The sequence below is a fragment of the Tachyglossus aculeatus genome, chromosome 1, assembly GCF_015852505.1.
Source record: "Tachyglossus aculeatus isolate mTacAcu1 chromosome 1, mTacAcu1.pri, whole genome shotgun sequence".
NCBI classification, from domain to species: domain Eukaryota; kingdom Metazoa; phylum Chordata; class Mammalia; order Monotremata; family Tachyglossidae; genus Tachyglossus; species Tachyglossus aculeatus.
Genome location: NC_052066.1, coordinates 100,283,270 through 100,303,020, shown reverse-complemented (window position 1 = coordinate 100,303,020; position 19,751 = coordinate 100,283,270). Strand labels below are relative to the sequence as shown.

Below are 19,751 nucleotides of genomic sequence, written 5' to 3'. Positions count from 1 at the left end.
CATCGATCCCTGGTCCACATCCTCCCCTTGGCCTGGAATGCCCTCCCTCCACACATCCACCAAGCTAGCTCTCTTTCTCCCTTCAAAGCCCTACTGAGAGCTCACCTCCTCCAGGAGGCCTTCCCAGACTGAGCCCCATCCTTCCTCTCCCCCTCCTCCCCCCATCCCCCTGCCTTACCTCCTTCCCCTCCCCACAGCACCTGTATATATGTTTGTACATATTTATTACTCTATTTATTTTACTTTTACATATTTACTATTCTATATATTTTATTTTGTTAATATGTTTTGTTTTGTTGTCTGTCTCCCCCTTCTAGACTGTAAGCCCGCTGTTGGGTAGGGACTGTCTCTATATGTTGCCAACTTGTACTTCCCAAGTGCTTAGTACAGTGCTCTGCACACAGTAAGTGCTCAGTAAATATGATTGAATGAATGAATGAATCATATTTCTACAAGAATGTTCTGGACACATCACTCCTCTCCTCAAAAAACTCCAATATTTGCCCATCCACCTCCTTATCAACAAAAACTCCTCTCCTCTGGCTTTAAAGCACTCCATCACCTTGTCCCCTCCTACTGCTTTTCTCTTCTCTCTTTCTACAACCCAGCCCACACACTTCACTCCTCTTGTGCTAACCTTCTCACTATGCCTCAATCTCGTCTATCTCACCGCTGACCCCTAGCCCACATCCTGCCTCTGACCTGGAATGCCTTCCCTCCTCTAATCCTAAAGACAACCACTCTCCCCGTCTTCAAACTTTATTGAAGGCACATCTCTTCCAAGAGGCCTTCCCAGGCTAAGCCCCACTTTTCCTCATCTCCCTTCTGCATCACCCTGACTTGCTCCCTTTGCTCTTCCCTCTTCCTATCCCCCAAGCACTTATGTACATATCAATAATTTTATTTATCCCTTTGCTCCTCCTTCCCTCCCAGACCCAAAGCATGCTTGGCACATAGCAAGCACTTAACAAACACTATCATTATTATTATCATGTACATGTCTGTAATTTTATTTATTTGTATTGATGTCTGTCTCCCCAACACTGGAATATGAGCGCGTTGTGGTCAGGGAATGTCACTGTTCTTTTTTATATTGTACTTTCCCAAGTGCTTAGTACAGTGCTCTGCACACAGTAAGTGCTCAATAAATGCAACTGAATGAATGAGTTTGTGGAGACCAACCATTAGCCTAATAATTATGTAGCACAAACAATGGGGCAAGCAAACAATGGAGAAGCAGCGTGGCTCAGTGGAAAGAGCCCGGGTTTGGAGTAAGAGGTCATAGGTTCAAATCTCGGCTTCGCCAATGTCAGCTGTGTGACTTCGGGTAGGTCACTTAACTTCTCTGTGCCTCAGTTACCTCACCTGTAAAATGTGGATTAAGACTGTGAGCCCCCCATGGGACAACCTGATCACCTTGTAACCTCCCCAGTGCTTAGAACAGTGCTTTGCACATTGTAAGTGCTTAATAAATGCCATTATTATTATTATTATTAATGGGACAAGGTGTGTTGGACTCCAATAGTCTTTTCAGCCATTCTTGCCCATGTGAAGCAGATCCCAGTCAATCAATCAATTGCATTTATTGACCATTTACTGTGTGCAAAGCACCATACTAAGCACCTGGGAGAGTACAATATAACAGAGTTGATAAACTATGTTACCTGCCCACAATGAGCCATTAAATGGCTTCACCTTTTGAAAATGAGTAAAAGCTAGATACACAGTATTTGACCCTGCTATGGGCAGACCATGGCAGCTTTATATCTAATCTATTAATATCTCCTTAATAATGGTGGTATTTTTTAAGTGCTTACTCTGTGTCAAGCACTGTATTAAGGGCTGGGGTAGATACAAGATAATCAGATTGGACACAATCCCTGTCCCACATGGGTCTCACAGTCTAAGTGGGAGGGAGAACAGATATTAGTAATAATAATAATAATGGTATTTGTTAAGTGCTTAACTATATGCCAGGCACTGTACTAAGCACTGGGGTTGATACAAGCAAATCGTGTTGGAAACAGTCTCTGTTCCATGTGGGGCTCACAGTCTCAATCCCCATTTTACAGATGAGGTAACTGAGGACCAGAGAAGTGAAGTGACTTGCCCAAGTTTACAAAGCAGACAAGTGGCCAAGCGAGGATTAGAACCCATGACCTTTTGACACCCAGGCCCGTGCTCTATCTACTATGCCATGCTGTTTCTCGATTTTACAGATGTGGACACTGAGGCATGCATAGTTTAAATGACTTCTATTTTATTTTGTAGTATGTTTGGTTTTGTCTCCCCCTTTTAGACTGTGAGCCCACTGTTGGGTAGGGACTGTCTCTATATGCTGCCAATTTGTACTTCCCAAGCGCTTAGTACAGTGCTCTGCACACAGTAAGCACTCAATAAATACGATTGATGATGATGATGACTTGTCCCAGATCACAGTACAGGTAAATCCTACTACAGCCTAACCCCCACACATCACTCCTCCACTGCCAGCTTACTAACTGTACCCCAGTCTCGTCTATTTCGCTGCCAATTCCTTTCCCATGTCCTCCCCCAGCCTCAAGCTCCCTCCCCATCCACATACACTAGATCACCACTCTCCCCAATTTCAAAGCATTATTAATGTCGCTTTTTTTTATAATGGCATTTATTAAGTGCTTACTATGTGCAAAGAACTGTTCTAAGTGCTGGAGAGGTTACAAGGTGGTCAGGTTGTCCCACGGAGGGCTCACAGTCTTAATCCCCATTTTACAGATGAGGTAACTGAGGCACAGAGAAGTTAAGTGACTTGCCCAAAGTCACACAGCTGACAATTGGCGGAGCTGGGATTTGAACCCATGACCTCTGACTCCAAAGCCTGTGCTCTTTCCACTGAGCCATGGTGCTTCTCATTTCCTCCAAGAGGCCTTCCCCATTGAAGCCCTCTTTTCGAAAGCTTCCTCTCCTTTCTTCATCATCTATGCACTTGGATCTATGACCTTTGGGCATTTGATATCCACTTCACCACTTACGACCATAGCTTTAAAGTACATATTATAAATTATAGATTTATACTAATGTCTGTCTCCCACTCTGGACTGCAAGCTCATTTTGGGCAGGGAACAAGTTTGACAACTCTCTTATACTGTACTCTCCCATGCACTTAGTACCGTACTCTGCCCATAGTAAGAGCTCAATGAATACTCAACATGTCCAAGACTGAACTCCTTGTCTTCCCTCCCAAACCCTGCCCTCTCCCTGACTTTCCCATCTCTGTTGACGGCACTACCATCCTTCCCGTCTCACAAGCCCGCAACCTTGGTGTTATCCTCGACTCCGCTCTCTCGTTCACCCCTCACATCCAAGCCGTCACCAAAACCTGCCGATCTCAGCTCCGCAACATTGCCAAGATCCGCCCTTTCTTCTCCATCCACACCGCTACCCTGCTCGTTCAAGCTCTCATCCTATTCCGTCTGGACTACTGCATCAGCCTTCTCTATGATCTCCCATCCTCGTGTCTCTCCCCACTTCAATCCATACTTCCTGCTGCTGCCCGGATTATCTTTGTCCAGAAACGCTCTGAGTATATTACTCCCCTCCTCAAAAACCTCCAGTGGCTACCAATCAATCTGCGCATCAGGCAGAAACTCCTCACCCTGGGCTTCAAGGCTGTCCATCACCTCGCCCCCTCCTACCTCACCTCCCTTCTCTCCTTCTACTGCCCAGCCCGCACCCTCCGCTCCTCCACCGCTAATCTCCTCACTGTACCTCGTTCTCGCCTGTCCCGCCGTCGACCCCCGGCCCACGTCATCCCCCGGGCCTGGAATGCCCTCCCTCTGCCCACCCGCCAAACTAGCTCTCTTCCTCCCTTCAAGGCCCTACTGAGAGCTCACCTCCTCCAAGAGGCCTTCCCAGACTGAGCTCCTTCCTTCCTCTCCCCCTCGCCCCCCTCTCCATCCTTCCGCATCTTACCTCCTTCCCTTCCCCACAGCATCTGTATATATGTATATATGTTTGTACATATTTGTTACTGTATTTATTTATTTAATTTACTTGTACATATCTATTCTATTTTATTTTGTTAGTATGTTTGGTTTTGTTCTCTGTCTCCCCCTTTTAGACTGTGAGCCCACTGTTGGGTAGGGACTGTCTCTATATGTTGCCAACTTGTACTTCCCAAGCGCTTAGTATAGTGCTCTGCACACAGTAAGCACTCAATAAATATGATTGATGATGATGATGATGATGATGAATACCATTGATTGATTAACTGATTACTTAATTGAAGGTCATACAACAGGGAAGCAATGTGGCCCAGTGAATTGAGCACAGGGCTGTAAATTAGAGTACCTGAGTTCTAATCTCTGTTCCACCAGTTGCCTGCTGTGTGACTTTGGGCAAGTTACTTAAATTTATCTGTGTCTCAGTTCACTCATTCGTGAAGTATGGATTAAATACCTGTTTTCCCTCCCCCTTAGACTGTCAGCCCCATGTGAGAAAGAGACTGTGTCTGATCTGATTATCTTGTATCTACCCCAGCACTTAGTACAATGCTTTGCAAGTAGAAGGCACTTAAGAAATACTATTGTTATTATTATTGCCTGTTTACTTGTTCTAATGTGTATATGTATCTATAATTATATTTATTTATATCAATGCTATTGATGCCTGCTTACTTGTTTTGATGTCTGTCTTCTAGACTGTGAACTCGTGGGCAGGGATTGTCTCTCTGTTGCTGAATTGTGCTTTCCAAGCACTTAGTACAGTGCTCTGCACATAGTAAATGCTCAATAAATACAATTGAACCAATGAATGATTGAATTTTATAAATCTAGTGCATATCCAATTCTCCATCATTAAAAAAAAAATACTCTCATAATATACCTTTCTTATGAGGTGAAGCAGATCCCAGTCAATCAATCAATTGCATTTACTGACCATTTACTGACCATTTAGCACCATACTGAGCACCTGAGAGAGTACAATATAACAGAGTTGATAAACTATGTTCCCTGCTTATGTTTCTTCTCTGCAGTTATGTTAGCAAGCATTGTGTTGAGAAAATATTAGTCACCATGGACATTCATAGACAGTGTTTGCTTTCTGTTAAAAAGGTATGAAGATATGCAGATTTTAGGGCTAACATTGTTCTACACATCAGCAGCAAGCCCATGTGATTCCTCTGGACATGTTGGAAGCGCTTAGTCATTATCAAAGGTTCTTCAATGCCACCCATAGCACCTTTAGTTCGAAGGGAAGAGACAAAATGCAAATATTCTACTGACAGGCTCTGCTCAGTGTTTATCACTCAGCGTGGCAACCATGACACCTGACTGAGAAAAAACGTCTCAGCAGGAGACAGACGTCAGGTCTACCAGCAGGATACTGGCTCTTGCAGGATCTGAAAAAGGACCAAAAGCTGAAGATGAAAGAGCCAGGAAGAACCCTCCAACTTTATTCTGTGCTGAATTCCATAAAATGAGAAAATGAAATTAAAAGGGCAAAATCAAAAGGCTTGCTGTATTATTCTACAAACCCCTGGTTTCCTCCTTCCAGAATATTTTCTGGTACCAAGTGTTAAAGGTGAACCAGATAGCTGGAGGAAGAACCCAGTCAGGTTAATCGCATTACCAAGGGTTTCAAATACATTTTTATGCAGGTTATGCACCTCAATTAATATTTTATTCAATCACCTTCTGAAAATATTTCAAGAATATCAAAGAGTGAGATTCGATGATTGGGACTGCTTTATTTTCTCCTTATCACTGAGCAATTAGTTCCTACCTCTTTTACAGCTGCCAAAGAATTGTGGCCCAGCTTGTCTATTACCAAGAAGCCTCTTCTTCTGTCGGTCTCCAAATGTACAAATCATATAATGCTAAGTAAATATCTCCATTCTTCAAGACTATGGGTTAGGTTACATTCCACATAGACAATGGGAAATAAAAATAGTGGATTTTAGAAATGGCTGTCTAATCCAAACTCTAATCATGAACCTCACAACATACGCTGAGAGGAAAAAGTGAGCCTGGGGTCAGTGGGTGACGGCTATGAGCTTTCTTCACCACCATCTGTGTAAATAGTTGAATTACAGGCCCTCTCATTTTCAGAAATTAAACTATGAAGAAGCTGTACTAAAAACTGCCTCAAGTGTGCCTAATCCCTCCTGCCCTCCCACCCACTACGACTGCTGATGCTGTTTTAGAAAAAAAAAAAGTCAGAAGACCACCAAGCAAGACAGAATGACACCACAGGAATAATAAATCTAAAAGTTGTAGAAAATTACTAATGAATTTCTTTTTTATCCTCTGAGCTATTATATGGTTATTCTAATACTTTAGGCTCCTAGGCTTAACCTGGCCATGAAATTCAGTGCCTCCTTCTCTGCACATTTTTCTTTTATTTTGATTTTGTCATTTTTGATGATCAAAAATCTAATCACCTTATGGCATTCTGTTAGCTGTATGAACTGGGAGGTAATAATTATAATTATGGTATTTACCAAGCATTGTTCTAAGAGCTAGGGTAGATACAGTTTAGATGGTGAGCCCATCTTCTAGACTGTGAGCTCATTGTTGGGTAGGGACCGTCTCTATATGTTGCCAATTTGTACTTCCCATGCGCTTAGTACAGTGCTCTGCACACAGTAAGCGCTCAATAAAGATGATTGAATGAATGAATGAATCAGGTCAGACATAGTCCCTGATCCACATAAGGTGCACAATCTAAGTAAGAGGGAGAACAGGCACTGAATATCCATTTTTACAGTTGAGGAATCTGAGGTCCAGATAATTTAAGCTCCTTGCTCAAGGTCACACAGCAATCAAGTGACAGTGATTAGTACGTAGGTTCTGTGACTCTTAGTCTGATGTTCTTTTTACTAGGCCACACTGTTTCTCTATGGCAGATTTGTGTAACAGTACAGTGAGGCAGATCTATCCACCACACTGAAAGCAGGACTTCTATCCCCAAAATGGAACTCAAAGTAAAAGATTGTTCATAAAAGTATTTCAATTGAAATCAAGTATTATAACTTTCTGAAACTAGGATCCATAAGACATAGGGTCCATAGGATCCACCCTTTCCTCTCCACCCAAACTGCTACCTTGCTGGTTCAATCTCTCATCCTATTCAGGCTGGATTACTGCATCAGCCTCCGTTCTGATCTCCCATCCTCCTGTCTCTCCCTGCTTCAGTTTATACTTTACTCTGCTGCCCAGATTATCTTTCTACGGAAACATTCTGGGCATGTCGCTCCCCTCCTCAAAAATCTCCAGTGATTGCCTATCAACCTTCAAATCAAGCAAAAACACCTCACTCTCGGCTTCAAAGCTCTCCATCACCTCACCCCCTCCAATGTCACCTCCCTTCTCTCCTGCAGCCCAGCCTGCACGCTCTACTCCTCTGCCGCTAACCTCCTTACTGTGCCTCGTTCTTGCCTGTCCCACCGTCGATCACTGGCCCACGTCCTTCTTCTGGCCTGGAATGCCCTCCCTCCAAACATCTGCCAAACTAGCTCTCTTCCTCCCTTCAAATCCCTACTGAGAGCTCACCTCCTCCAGGAGACCTTCCCAGGCTAAGCCCCCCCTTATCCTCTGCTCCCCCTCACCTCCCCATCACCCCCACTCCTTCCCTCTACCCTAACCCCTTCCCCTCCCCACATCACTTGTGTATATTTATTGCTCTATTCATTTTATTAATGATGTATATATAGCTATAATTCTATTTATCTTGATGGTATTGACACCTGTCTACTTGTTCTGTTTTGCTGTCTGTCTCCTGCTTCTAGACTGTGAGCCCGCTGTTGGATAGGGACTGTCTCTATATGTTGCCGAATTGTACTTTCCAAGTGCTTAGTACATTGCTCTGCACACAGTAAGTGCTCAATAAATATGATTGAATGAATGAATGAAAGACATCAAGCCTCTGGAGCTCCTGTCTTTACATTTTCAAGGTCTATTTTAATTCCTAAACAGATATTTCCCTCTTCATCAAAATGGTGATGCTAGCTTAATCAGGCCTGGTTTCTCTGCAAAGAAAGAAGATTGACAGCACCTAATCAAATGAATGGCAGAAGTCCTCTATCCTAGCCTGCCACTGATGCTGCAATCAAAGTTCCCCCAAGCAGTCCCCAAAAGACTAACTATTTTGCAGATATCTTCTGCTTGGCCTGTGTTCCAGCAAAGTTTCCCTCCCTCAGCGTTGGGCAGGAGGAAGGAGGCTATGCAAGCCACCGGGTTATTCTCCACAGACTTAATAACAATAATGATAGCATTTATTAAGCGCTTACTATGTGCAAAGCAATGTTCTAAGCTCTGGGGGGGTTACAAGGTGATGAGGTTGTCCCATGGGGAGCTCACAGTCTTCATCCTCATTTTACAGATGAGGTAACTGAGGCACAGAGAAGTTAAGTGACTTGCCCAAAGTCACACAGCTGACAAGTGGTAGAGCTGGGATTTGAACCCATGACCTCTGACCCCAAAGCCCGTGCTCTTTCCACTGAGACACGCTGCTTCTCAGACTGCTTCCAGACAACAGAAGCAGTGTGGCCTCATGGAAAGTACGCAGGCCTGGGAGTGAGAAGACCTGGGTTCCATTCCCAGCTCTGTCCCTTTGTCTACTTTCTGACCTTGGGCAAGTCACATAACTTCTCTGTGCCTCTGTTCCCTCATCTGTAAAATAGGGATTTTAATCCTATTCCCTCCTTTTCCAATTGTGAGCCCCATGAAGGACAGACTATATCCAACATGGTTAACTTGTATTTTCTCCAGCACTTAGTAAGGTGCTGGGCATGGAGTAAGCACTTAACAAGTACGATATAGCTATAGCCTTATCTGTAGCTATAACTAGGAGAAGCAGCATGCCAAGGTGATAGAGCTCAGGCCTGAGTCAGAAGGACATGGGTTCTAATCCTGGTTCCTCCACTTTGACTGTAGACAAATCACTTTACTTCTCTGGGCCTCAGTTTCAGTCTCATCTATAAAATGGGGATTGAGATTGTGAGCCCCACGTGGGACAGGGACTGTGTCCAGCCCAATTTTCACATATTGATTCCAGCACATAGTACAATGCGTGGCACATACAAAGCATTTAATCAATCAATCAATCAATCATATTTATTGAGCGCTTACTCTGTGCAGAGCACTGTACTAAGTGCTTGGGAAGTACAAGTACAAATACCATCGTTATTATCTAGGAATATAGAAGTCTATATCTATATATAGATATGCATATAATAATAATAATAATAATTGTGGTATTTGTTTAAGCACTTACTATGTGCCAAACACTGTTCTAAGCACTGAACTGATAGAAGGCAATCAGGTCGGACACAGTCCCTGTCCCACATGGGGCTTTCAGTCTTAATCCCCATTTTACAGATGAAGTGATTAAAGCACAGAGAAGTTGTGACTTTCCCAAAGTCACATAGCAGACACATGGTGGAATCAAGATTAGAACCCACAACCTGTAACTTCCAGGCCCACACTCCTTCTACCAGGCCATGCATAAAGACTGTATCTATCTATCTATCTATGTATTTTTAGGTATATAGACTAGATAGTTGGGTAGGGACCGTCTCTCTATGTTGCCAACTTGTGCTTCCCAAGCACTTAGCACAGTGCTCTGCACACAATAAGCACTCAATAAATACGATTGATTGATTCATTCCACCATATTTATTGAGCACTTACTGTGTGCAGAGCACTGTACTAAGCACTTGGGAAATACAAATCGGCAACATATAGAGACGATCCCTACCCATCAACGGGCTCACAATCTAGAAGTGGGAGACAGACAGCAAAACAAAACACATAGACAGGTGTCAATACCATCAGAATAAATAGAATTATAGCTATATATACATCAGTAATAGAATAAGTAGAGTAGTAAATATGTACAAATAAAATAAATAGAGTAATAACTAGGTACAAATATATACAAGAGACATGGGGAGGGGAAGGGAGTAGGGCGGGAGGCAATGGGGAGGGGAGGAGGAGGAGAGGAAAAAGGAGGGCTCAGTCTGGGAAGGCCTCCTGGAGGAGGTGAGCTCTCAGTAGGGCTTGGAAGGGAGGAAGAGAGCTAGTTTGGCAGGTGTGTGGAGGGAGGGAATTCCAGGCCAGAGGTAGGATATGGGCCAGAGGTTGATGGCAGGACAGGCGAGAATAAGGCACAGTGAAGAGGTTAGCAGCAGAGGAGTGGAGGGTGTGGGCTGGGCTGTAGAAGGAGAGAAGGGAGGTGAGGTAGGAGGGGGCAAGGTGATGGAGAGCCTTGAAGCCGAGAGTGAGGAGTTTTTGCTTGATGCATAGGTTGACTGGTAGCCACTGGAGATTTTTAAGGAGGGGAGTGACATGCCCAGAGCATTTCTGTAGAAAGACAATCCAGGCAGCAGAGTGAAGTATAGACTGAAACGGGGAGAGACAGGAGGATGGGAGATCAGAAAGGAGGCTGATGCAGTAATCCAGTCAGGATAGGATGAGAGACTGAATCAGTAAGATAGCAGTTTGGATGGAGAGGAAAGGGCGGATCTTGGCGATGTTGTGGAGGTGAAACCAGCAGGTTTTGGTGATGGATTGGGTGTGCGAGGTGAATGAGAGAACGGATTCGAGCATGACCCCAAGGTTGCAGGCTTGTGAGATGGGAAGGATGGCAGTGCTGTCTACAGTGACGGGAAAGTCAGGGAGAGGACAGGGTTTGGGAGGGAAGATAAGGAGCTCAGTCTTGGACATGTTAAGTTTTAGATGGTGGGCAGACATCTAGATGGAGATGTCCTGAAGGCAGGAGGAGACCCGAGCCTGAAGGGAGAGAGAGCAAGGGCAGAGATGTAAATTAGGGTGTCATCAGCATAGAGATGATAGTTGAAGCCGGGGAGCGAATGAATTCACCAACGGAGTGAGTGTAGATAGAGATCAGAAGGTGACCAAGAACTGAAACTTGAGGAACCCCTTCAGTAAGGGGATGGAAAGGGGAGGAGGAGCCTGCAAAGGAGACTGAGAATGAACAGCCAGAGAGATAAGAGGAGAACCAGGAGGGCACAGAGTATGTGAAGCGAAGGTGTATATCTATCTATCTATCTGTATCTATCTATCTATCTATATCTATATATGTACAGATAGAGAGATAGATAAATATACATTTATATATAGCTATATGTATATATCTATATCTAAATATGAAACAATGATGTGGAAATTCTGAAACACTTGAGTTCCAGCTTCTACCGACTCTCCTTTTCCCTATGGGGTGAGGGCTTTGGGGTTAGAAAGGAGGACGAACGGATGTGACACCGGAGAGGAAAGTAGAATGTGAGGAGAAGGAGTTGGAGAGGCCCTGACTTAGAAGCAGATCACATTCCTGGCCTAAATGTCCACAGACCCCATGGACAACATGAACAGGCTGCATGCTAGAGGAAAGTTTCCTTTCCTCATGACTTTGCTACACCTGGGAAAATGACATAAAAATGTGGCATTCCAGGCTAAACCAACTTTAACCCAAATTCACGTACAGGAATTACTTCAAATAAAATTATGATTCTCTGCATTTAAGAGGTGATTCTAAAGTTCCATCTGGGAAAATTTTAGACATTCACCATCTATTCCCTTAAGGTATGGTTCATTCCATTTGAGTTTGATCATTAGGGAATGGTCAGGGAATTTTTTCTTGCTAGCTTAGTCGTCTTCACTAAAAATAGTAATAATAATAATTATACAATAATTATACTTGTATTTATCAAGTGCTTACTATGAGCCTGAAACCGTACCAAGCACTGGGGTGGGTGGATACAAGGAAATCAGATTGGACACAGGCCCTGTCCTGCATGGGCTCACAGTCTTAATCCCCATTTTACAGATGAGGTAACAGGCACAGAGAAGTGAAGTGACTTGACCAACATCACACAGCAGACAAGTGACAGCACCAGGATTAGAACCCGCAACCTCCTGACTCACAGGCCCATGCTCTATCCACTGTGCCATGTTGTTTCCACTACACCATGCTGCTAGAATCAAAAGTCCTCCATTAGATTGTTAGCTCCTTGATGGCAAGGACTGTGTCTACCAATTTGATCAGATTGTACCTTCCCAAGTAGTAATAATCAATCAATCAATCGTATTTATTGAGCACTTACTGTGTGCAGAGCACTGTACTAAGCGCTTAGGAAGTACAAATTGGCAACATATAAAGACAGTCTCTACCCAACAGTGGGCTCACAGTCTAAAAGGGGGAGACAGAGAACAAAACCAAACATACTAACAAAATAAAATAAATAGAACAGATATGTACAAGTAAAATAAATAAAATAGAGTAATAAATATGTACAAACATATATACATATATACAGGTGCTGTGGGGAAGGGAAGGAGGTAAGATGGGGGGATGGAGAGGGGGACGAGGGGGAGAGGAAGGAAGGAGCTCAGTCTGGGAAGGCCTCCTGGAGGAGGTGAGCTCTCAGTAGGGCCTTGAAGGGAGGAAGAGGGTTAGCTTGGTGGATGGGCAGAGGGAGGGCATTCCAGGCCCGGGGGATGATGTGGGCCAGGGATCGATGGCGGGATAGGCGAGAACGAGGTACGGTGAGGAGATTAGCAGCAGAGGAGTGGAGGGTGAGGGCTGGACTGTAGAAGGAGAGAAGGGAGGTGAGGTAGGAGGGGGCGAGGTGATGGACAGTCTTGAAGCCCAGGGTGAGGAGTTTCTGCCTGATGCGCAGATTGATTGGTAGCCACTGGAGATTTTTGAGGAGGGGAGTAACATGCCCAGAGCGTTTCTGGACAGTGACAATCCGGGCAGCGGCGTGAAGTATGGATTGAAGTGGGGAGAGATAAGAGGATGGGAGATTGGAGAGAAGGCTGATACAGTAGTCCAGACAGGATAGGATGAGAGCTTGAACGAGTAGGGTAGCGGTTTGGATGGAGAGGAAAGGGCAGATCTTGGCAATGTAATACTCTGCTCAGCACACAAAAAGTACTCAATGAATACTGTTGATTGATTAATTTCAGTGATTCTTTCAACTGGGTCAATTGATCATCCATCAAATCAGTGCAGATCACCAAACTGTTGGGGGTGGGGTTGAGGGAGGGGGGCACTCACCAGAAGCCATTCCTAGGACAAGAAGCAAGAACATTTTGTAGCTATTAGGAGTTAAATTTAATCCCTGAAGCAACTGGTAACCAATGTAGATGTTTGGGTAGAAGATTGACATGATCACAGTGAGGTTGGAAGAAAATGATTCCTGTTCTTGTATATTTGATAGATCATTTTTTCTTACCCAGCAAAGTAATGCTACCCTGTGAGGAAAATCCCCAGGAAGAAACTTTAGACTGAGAAAAATATTACCAGAAAACTGCATTAGCTCTTTCTTCCCACCTCCCTTGGTTGTTACTCCTGGGTAACAATTTTCCAGGACCCCAAGGACAACAGCACTTAGAACAGTGTTTGGCACATAGTAAGCACTTAACAAATACCATCATTATCATTATTAAGTCCTACCAGACTAATCTTCAATGACAGAGTGACAGTTCCCTTCAGCTTCCTAAAGCCATGGAAACTTCCCTCCTTAATAATAATGATGGTATTTGTTAAGCGCATACTATGTGCAAAGCACTGTTCTAAGCACTGGGGAGGTCACAAGGTGGTCAGGTTGTCCCACGGGGGGCTGACAGTTTTAGTCCCCATTTTCCAGATGAGGGAACTGAGGCCCAGAGAAGTTAAACGACTTGCCCAAAGTCAAACAGCTGACAGTTGTAGGAGCCGGGATTTGAACCCATGACCTCTGACTCCAAAGCCTGCTCTTTACACTGAACCATGCTACTTCTCCTTGCAGCAATGGGTGCTGAACTAACTTCTTCTTCATCATCATCATCATCATAATAATAATAATGATAATAATAATGATGCTATTTATTAATCAATCAATCAATCGTATTTATTGAGCGCTTACTATGTGCAGAGCACTGTACTAAGCGCTTGGGAAGTACAAATTGGCATCACATAGAGACAGTCCCTACCCAACAGTGGGCTCACAGTCTAAAAGGGGGAGACAGAGAACAGAACCAAACATACCAACAAAATAAAATAAGTAGGATAGAAATGTACAAGTAAAATAAATAAATAAATAAATAAATAGAGTAATAAATACGTACAACCATAAGTAAGTAAGTAAGTAAGTAAGTAAGTGCTTACTATGTGCCTGGCACTGTACTAATCAATCAATCGTATTTATTGAGCACTTACTGTGTGCAGTAAGCGCTTACTGTGTGCAATCATTGGGGTGGGTACACGCAAATCGGATTGGATACAGTCCCTGCCCCACATGGGACTCACAGTCTCAATCCCCACTTTACAGATGAGGTAACAGGCCCAGCAAAGTGAAGTGACTTATCCAAGGTCACACAGCAGACACGTGGCGGAGCCGGAGTTAGAAACCATGACCTTCTGACTCCCATGCTCTATCTGCTGCACCATGCCACTCTGCTGGCAGAGGCAACATTAGCAGCAGCAGCGACAACAACAACTGGAGCAACAACGGTGGCAACAACGGTGGCAGCAACCAGCCAGCTTCAGGTGACCCAGAACCTCCAATTGCCTGTCAAAAGCCCTGGGAAGCTTGGAAGTTTGTCGACTTCCTGCTCCCATTCATCAGTTTCCTTCTCCCCACAGAATGGATCTAAAGGGCCAAAAGTCTGTCCAAGCCCCAATGAGCAGAGTTGTGAAGCAGATCTTCCTACGACCACTGGAACATATCACAGAAGCAGCTGGTGTAGTGGAGAGCACATGAGGCTGGGAGTCAAAAGATTCTAATCCCGACTCCACCACTTGTCTGCTGTGTGACCCTGGGCAAGTCACTTCACTTCTCTGCGCTTTAGTTACCTCATCTATAAAATGGGGATTGAGACTGTGAGCCCCATGTGGGTCAGGGACTGTGTCCAACTCGATTTGCTTGTATCTACCCCGGCGCTTAGTACAGTGCCTGGCAAGTAGTGAATGCTTAACAAAAACCATTATTATTATTATTATTGTCATTATTACTCAGACTGTGAGCCCTGTGTGGGATAGGGACTGTGTCTGACCAGGTAAACGTGTTTCTACCCCAGAACTTAGAACACATAGGGCTCCCTTCAAAGTCCTACTGAGAGCTCACCTCCTCCAGGAGGCCTTCCCAGACTGAGCCCCCTCCTTCCTCTCCCCCTCCTCCCCATCCCCCCGCCTTACCTCCTTCCCCTCCCCACAGCACCTGTATATATGTATATATATATATATATATTTGTACGTTTTTATTACTCTATTTTACTTGTACATATTTATTCTATTTATTTTATTTTGTTAATATGTTTTGTTGTCTGTCTCCCCCTTCTAGACTGTGAGCCCGCTGTTGAGTAGGGACTGTCTCTATATGTTGCCAACTTGTACTTCCCAAGCGCTTAGTACAGTGCTCTGCACACAGTAAGTGCTCAATAAATATGATTGAATGAATGAATGAATCAACACAGTATGCACTGAATGCTCTAGTTAGTTCCATGAGATGCAGCATGGTGTAGTGGATAGCACAGGAGGCTGGGAGTCAGAAGTTCTAATCCCAGCTCTGCCACTTGTCATCTAGGTGACTTTGGGCAAGTCACTTCACTGGGCCTCAGTCACCTCATCTGTAAAATGGGGTTTAAGATTGTGATGCCCACATGGGACAACCTGATTACCTTGTATCTACCACAGCGCTTAGAACAGTGCTTGGCACATAGTAAGTGCTTAACAAATACCAACATTATTATTACTGTTATCATTATGATTACTTATAATTTTATTATGATTATTTTATTATTATTATGAGCAGCATGACCTAGTGGATAGAGCATGGGCCGGGGATTCAGAAGGACCTGGGTCCTAATCTTGACTCTTCCTACTTGTCTGTTGTGTGACCTTGGGCAAGTCACTTAACTTCTCTAAGCCTCTGTTACCTCATCTGTAAAATGGGGATTAAGAGTGTGAGTCTTTTGTGGGACAAGGAATGTGTCCAGCCTGATTATCTTGTATCTACCCCAGTGCTTAGTACAGTGCCTGGCACATACTAAGAACTTATCGATTACCACAGTTATCATTATTATTATAATTATAATTAGGGAGTCAGGCAGGCAGAGCAGAGATGACATAGGGAAAGAAGCAGCATACCCCAAGCCGTTTACCAGGGGCCTTGTGGTGATCCAGATAAAAGAGGCACAATTTACTCCCAAACAGATTGAGGTATTGTGCGTGAAATTGCTTTAGAAAATCCTCCCTCAGAAGGCTAAACCCAGAAGCCTTACCCCTGGTAGGTCTCATACACCATCTAGCCACATGATTAGCAAGCAAAAACACCTCACTCTCGGCTTCAAAGCTCTCCATCACCTCGCCCCCTCCAACGTCAACTCCCTTCTCTCCTTCGACAGCACAGCCTGCACACTCCACTCCTCTGCTACTAACCTTCTCACTGTGCCTCGTTCTCACCTGTCCCACCATCGGCCACTGGCCCACGTCCTATCGAGGTAACTGGTTGGCTATTGAGTGGAAGGCAATCCCCTAAGTGTGGCTCAGTGAGAAGCAGCATTGCTCAGTGGAAAGAACATGGGCTTTGGAGTCAGTGGTCATGGGTTCAAACCCCTGCTCTGCCAACTGTCAGCTGTGTGACTTTGGGCAAGTCACTTAACTTCTTTGGGTCTCAGTTACCTCATCTGTAAAATGGGGATTAAAACTGTGAGCCCCCCGTGGGACAACCTGATCACCTTGTAACCTCCCCGGCACTTAGAACAGCGCTTTGCACATAGTAAGCACTTAATAAATGCCATCGTTATTGTTATTATTATTATTAGCCTGGAGTCGATTTGAACCTCGGAGAAAGTGCGGCCAACATACCTCTGACATTCTTTTCCTCATCTAAAGTGCAGTCCATCCATCAATTAATCAATCAGTAGTATTTGTTGAGCACTTATTGTATGTAGAACACTGTACTAAGTGCTTGGGCGACACATTCCCTGGCCACAAGTAACTTACAGACTAGAAGGATAGTGCAACAAATGCAACAAGCACTTGTCTGCTGTCCAGGGGCAAGTCAATTAACTTCTCTGTGCCTCAGTTACCTCATCCAATTAGCTGGTATCTACCCCAGTGCTTAGTACAGTATCTGGCACATAGCAAGTACTTAAAAAATATCACAAAGACTGTGGGATGGTGAGCCATGCAAAGTTGTCCTTTCTGGTATGGAGAGGACATATAGAGTTTCACCAAATAAACATCCAAGTGTCAATATCCTACAAGGTTGTGGGGTGGCCAAATTAGTTCTGCACCGGACCCCTGCAACTGGAGCTGACATCATTTAATGTGTGGCTATCAATTAGGTTTTAAGATGAACGTTAAGATCAGAAGTGCTTATATTAAAACATCATTTTCACTTTCAAGCTATTTTCTAATCATAAGCTCATACCACCACTTAAATATTGCTCTAAACTCTTAAAAGCCTATCATGGTTTCAATATTCAGGAGATGAACATCGAAATTTCACAATCCTGAAACTGAATGCACTGCATGTTAGCCTAAAAGAAAATCTGGAGTACATTTGAAAAAAAAAAGAAAAACAGTGTTTGGAAGGAATGGAAGGTTGTAAAAATGCTGGAAAACGAAACAGAAAATACGGTGGCTTCATACTGAGCCTAGATCTGAATTCAGCTGAATTTAGCTTTGAGGCTCACTGAGCTCCTAGGCCATACTCCAAGATTAATAAATGCAGTTGAATTCAAGATCTGCCAGACTGTCGCTCTTCCCATTTTTAAGTCCTTCCTGAAATTCCACTTCCTCCAAGAAGTACTTGAGGGCAGTGATCACTTCTAACTCTATCATAACTCCCCAAGCACTTGGTACAGTGCTCTGCAGACACTAAATGCTCAGGAAATACCACTGATTGATCGATTGATTTGAAGAAGCCATCCTAAATTATTTCACAACACTCTAGTCATGTCATGCCAACAGCTAGCCCCAGTTAATATGTAGTTTGTTCCTGTTCTCTGCTTGTCTTGTCTTATGCTCCAACCCTTGGTGATGCCAGGGACACATCCCTCCCAGAACACCCCACCTCCATCTGCAATCATTCTGGTAGTGGATCCATAGAGTTTTCTTGGTAAAAATGTGAAAGTGGTTTACCATTGCCTCCTTCCATCCAGTAAACTTGAGTCTCTGCCCTCGACTCTCTCCTATGCCGCTGCTGCCCAGCACAGTTGAGTTTTGACTTGTAGCAGATTGCCTTCCACTCTCTAGCCACTGCCCAAGCTAAGAATGGAATGGACATGCCTCTGCTTGACTCTCCCTTGTGTAGTGAGACTGGTAGAGTACTGGAAACTCTCCAGGTGCGACCCTGAGAGGAACCTGTTTTCTGCACCTGTGTTCAAATGTATACCTATTTGTATATGTAATTATTTATTAATCTATTTCATCCTGATATAATTGGTAATGACCTGATAAATTCTTGTTCATTTTCCTGTTCCCATTTTATATAAATAATTTTTGTCTGTCTCTCTGATTAGACAAAGATTTTTGAGGGTGGGGAACATGGTTCTTGCTTCTTTGGTACTCTCCCAATTGTCTATTACAGTGCTTTGTACTCAATAAATACTACTGATTGGTTTGAGGACCAAATCAAGGCCTAATAGTCCTTTAAAACTCTAGTTTACTGTTTTAGAGGTAATGAAAAGATCAGTCAATAATCGTCACTTAAGTGTAGACGCAGCATGGGCCTGGGAATTGGAAGAACATAGATTCTAGTCCCAGCTCTCCCACTTGCCTGCTGTGAGGCCTTAGGCAAGTCACTTCACTTCTCTGTGCTTTAGTTACTTCATCTGTAAAATGGGGATTAAGACTATGCCTCCTATGTGGGACCGGGACTGTGTCCAAACCAATTTGCTTATATCCCTCCAGTGCTTAGTACAGTGCCTGGCACATAATAAGTGCTTAACAAATACCGCAACTGTTAAGTACTTGGGGCTCCCACAAGGAGTTTAAAAAGCTCAGGGTGTGATAAAAGGCTACAGCTTTTGCTAGCAGAATATGGAATAATAGAGAAATAAATAAAGGATAGCTTTTGAATGTGTGCCGCATCAGAGATGCAGATAAATCAATGAACGCTTCCTGAAGGAAGGAAGGCTATGAAGATGGCTGAAAATAAACGAGATTAGTTATTTGAGGGACTAGAATATATTCCTACTCAGCTCTATTTTAAAAGTTTTGAACTCAAATTGAGTTCCTAATAGGTAGGGGTTTGGAAAAGGTCATTTTTGACATGTTTCCCATTAGATTCTATTCCTTTTGGGAATTAGTAAATTCTGATTTTGTCATGAAGATGTCCACTGTAAGTTTCTGCTACTCACCCAAGGTCTTCAGGGTGATTCAACAAATATCATTGATTGAGTGACAGAGTCCGCTCAGAGAATCAGAGAAGCAGTGTTGCTCAGTGGAAAGAGCCCGGGCTTTGGAGTCAGAGGTCATGGGTTCAAATCCCGGCCCCTCCAATTGTCAACTGTGTGACTTTGGGCAAGTCACTTAACTTCTCTGTGCCTCAGTTCCCTCATCTGTAAAATGGGGATTAAGACTGAGCCCCACGTGGGAAAACCTGATCACCTTGTATCCCCCAAGCGCTTAGAACAGTGCTTTGCACATAGTAAGTGCTTAACAAATACCATTATTGTTACCATTATTATTAATCCGGATAGCACACACACACACTCCAAAAAAAAGCACATTTCTGTTTCTTTCAATGAAATTTTTGT

At 43.8% G+C, this 19,751-nt stretch overlaps 1 non-coding gene across 1 annotated transcript; it reads right to left on the bottom strand.

Moving 5' to 3' along the window:
* Nucleotides 1-18,216: 18,216 nt before the first annotated feature.
* On the bottom strand, nucleotides 18,217-18,353 carry LOC119934926. Its single transcript, XR_005453039.1, has one exon. It is a non-coding gene; the product is annotated as a small nucleolar RNA SNORA7 (small nucleolar RNA).
* Between the last annotated feature and the right edge of the window lie 1,398 nt (nucleotides 18,354-19,751).